This window comes from Suncus etruscus, chromosome 4 (assembly GCF_024139225.1).
Source record: "Suncus etruscus isolate mSunEtr1 chromosome 4, mSunEtr1.pri.cur, whole genome shotgun sequence".
NCBI lineage: Eukaryota > Metazoa > Chordata > Mammalia > Eulipotyphla > Soricidae > Suncus > Suncus etruscus.
The window spans coordinates 14620242-14623754 of NC_064851.1; positions in this window are offsets into that span (position 1 = coordinate 14620242).

Here is a 3513-nt window from a genome sequence, read left to right on the forward strand (position 1 = left end):
CACCCTTGACACCTTGCCTCAGACAGAGCCTGCTCAGGCTAGCGTCCCCGACCCACCCAGCCCTGCCTCCAGAGCCCCTATTTTGGGGGCGGCCCTCCTGGGAGCTGAACTCTGCCACCCACCAGACATACAGACAGACACCCGCCCCCTGCCCCCCCATTCCTCCCCCTCGCCCGCTCCTGCGCAGCCACTTCCGGTTCCGGGACGGGTCCGCGCGTGCGCACACAGTCGCACCGTGGGCTCCCCCTCTCCCCCCCCCAAGGAAAGGGGAGGGGGCGAGGGCGCAAGACTCACCCGGCGGCGGCGGCGGCGGCGCCAGAGCCAGAGCGCGTGGCTGGGACAGGAGGGGGCCGAGTAAGGATCGGGGAGGATCCCGAGGGACGCGGGCTGAGCCGCTCGCACACCCCCACAGCAGCACGGAAGGCGCGCGAGACACCCGTGGGTGGCCCCCTCCCTCCCGCCCGCCCGCTCGGCAGACTCACCCGGAAGTGGTGCTGCCTGCCTGTCCGCTCGCGCGCCCGGGAAACCCGACTGCGCCTGCGCGGGAAAGCCCACTTCCGGTCGCGCTGCTCTAGGCGAGAGCACCGGAAACGAATGGAGGGGTGGAAAGGGAAAAAGGGAGGGAAACCGTGCAAGGGGCGGGGGAAGGTCGAGGGAAAAGGTGTGTGTGTGGAAGAAATGCAAAGGTCGAGTCACTTCCGGGAGCGGCCCGAAGCACATCCGGCGGCGCGGCGGGCTCGCCCGAGCCCGAGTGAGCGACTCGGGGCGGAAGTTGCGATCGAGTCGGGGCGGAAGTTGCTTTTCCGCTCGCTAGCGAGCGAACTCGGGGCGGAAGTGACGTCACTTCTGGGCGGAAGTTGAAGGTGGGAAACTGCTGCTAAGGGCCCCGGCCTGGTGGAGCTTCTGAAGCCAGGGAGGGTTGCAGGGGCTTCCGGAAAGGATTTCTGGGGAAGTGCGGTGGGGGGTGGGAAGGCCGGAGACTGATGAATTTTTTTTGTTTTGGTTTGGTTTGGGTTTTGTTTGTTTGTTTTTGGGTCACACCCAGCAGCGCTCAGGGGTTCCTCCTGGCTCTGCTCAGAAATAGCTCCTGGCAGGCCTGGGGGACCACATGGGATGCTGGATTCGAACCACCGAACTTCTGTATGCAAGGCAAACGCTCTACCTCCATGCTATCTCTCTGGCCCGAGATTGATGAATTAATTATGCATCAAAGGGAAAGGGGGTCGAGGTAGCCTTGGGGTGTGATTTTTTTTTTTTTTAAGGAAACGTGGGGCCTTTGCTTTCAAGCCTAGTGGCTGAAAGCACTAACGAAGTTGCCATTCGTTTCTCAAGAAGGTCTGGGTTTTTGGCGATGCATCAAAGGAGAAGGATATGTCTGAGGTCCCTGCTTAGACCCAGAGAGTAACAAAAAATTTAAAAACATTTAAAATAGGGCCCGGAGAGATAGCACAGCAGCATTTGCCTGGCAAGCAGCCGATCCAGGACCAAAGGTGGTTGGTTCGAATCCTGGTGTGCCATATGGATCACCGTGCCTGCCAGGAGCTATTCCTAAGCAGACAGCCAGGAGTAACCCTAGCGACGCCGGGTGTGGCCCAAAAAAGAAAAAGAAAAAAATTTAAAATAGGGGGGCCCGGAGAGATAGCACAGCCATAGGGCGTTTGCCTTGCACACAGATGATCCTGACGGTGGTTCGAGTCCTGGCATCCCATATGGTCCCCGAGCCTGCCAGGAGTAATTTCTGAGCACAGAGCAGGAGGCTACTGGGTGTGACCCCTCCAAAATATATAATATATATGTATGTATAAAAATTTTAAAAATTGGGCCCGGAGAGATAGCACAGCGGCGTTTGCCTTGCAAGCAGCCGATCCAGGACCAAAGGTGGTTGGTTCGAATCCCGGTGTCCCATATGGTCCCCCGAGCCTGCCAGGAGCTATTTCTGAGCAGACAGCCAGGAGGAATCCCTGAGCAATGCCGGGTGTGGCCCAAAAAACAAAAGAAAAAAATTTAAAATAGGGGGGGCCCCCGGAGAGATAGCACAGCCATAGGGCGTTTGCCTTGCACACAGATGATCCTGACGGTGGTTCGAGTCCCGGCATCTCATATGGTCCCCGAGCCTGCCAGGAGTAATTTCTGAGCAGGAGGCTATCGGGTGACTCCTCCAAAATATATAATATATTTGTATATATATATATATATATATACACATCCCATCCCATATGGTCCCATACATCCCATATGGTCCTCGGAGCCTGATTTCTTTTTTTTTTTTTGGTTTTTGGGGTTACTCCTGTCCATGCGCTCAGAAGTTGCTCCTGGCTTCTTGGGGGGACCATATGGGACACCGGGGGATCGAACCGCGGTCCGTCCTAGGCTAGTGCAGGCAAGGCAGGCACCTTACCTCCAGCGCCACCGCCTGGCCCCCGGAGCCTGATTTCTGAGCAAAGAGCTAGGAGTAACCATTGAGCATTGCTGGGTGTGGTCAAAAAAAAAAAAAAAAAAACAACCAAAAAATACCTTTCGGCCATCAAATTTCGATTTATTTCCCTTGGCCACACCCTTCTACTTAATCTCATTGCTTTGATTTTTACTGTGTTTGTTCCTCCACTTCTGTCTTTTCACAAGCTTTATTTTTGGTTTTATTTGGCTTGTGGTGCTGCTGGGATGGACACCGTACAACCTGTTTTCCTTTTTTATTTTTATTTTATATTTTTGGTTTTTCAGTCACACAGGGCAGGGATCAGGGTTTCCTGGCTTTGCGCTCAGAAATTGCTCCTGGTTGGGCCGGGCGCTGGTGGCGCTAGAGGTAAGGTGTCTGCCTTGCCTGCGCTAGCCTTGGACGGAACGTTCGATCCCCTGGCGTCCCATATGGTCCCCCAAGCCAGGAGCAACTTCTGAGCGCATAGCCAGGAGTAACCCCTGAGCGTCTGTCTGTACTGGGTTGGCCACTGGCTACATGCAAGGCAAACGCCCTACCGCTGTGATATCACTCTGAGGGCCCACCCCCACCCCATTTTTTTTTAAATCTAGCACTCCTCCTTCCCTGATCTGCTGAACCGGTAATTAGGAATAAGACTATTATAGGTCAGCTGAAGCAAGGTCTTAAATTTGGCACTTTATAACTGGTAAAGTCTGTTGCAGTTAACCGTACCTCTTGCAGAAAGCCTTCCCTGATTTCCCAAATGTTTCCTTTTTCTGGATTCTGGCAGATTCTAGTATGCACCTTTCTGTTGCTGTTTAAGTAAAATAGCTTTATTTAGGGGATATGCTTAGGAGAAAGACTCTGGAATCTCTAAGTGAGAATGTAGACCTTTGCAGGAAAAAGCAAGGGTACCCCTAAATGCTAAAGAAAGGAATTGCATAGCTCAATTTAGGATGGAGGTAACCTCAAGATGAGAACTTGTGACACTATGCAGAGTTGGGGATTTTGAGGGAAGGGAAAACACATAAAGCTACACTCAGGGCTTCTTCATAGCTTTGCACTCAGGATCACTTCTGCCCTTAATTAGAAGACCT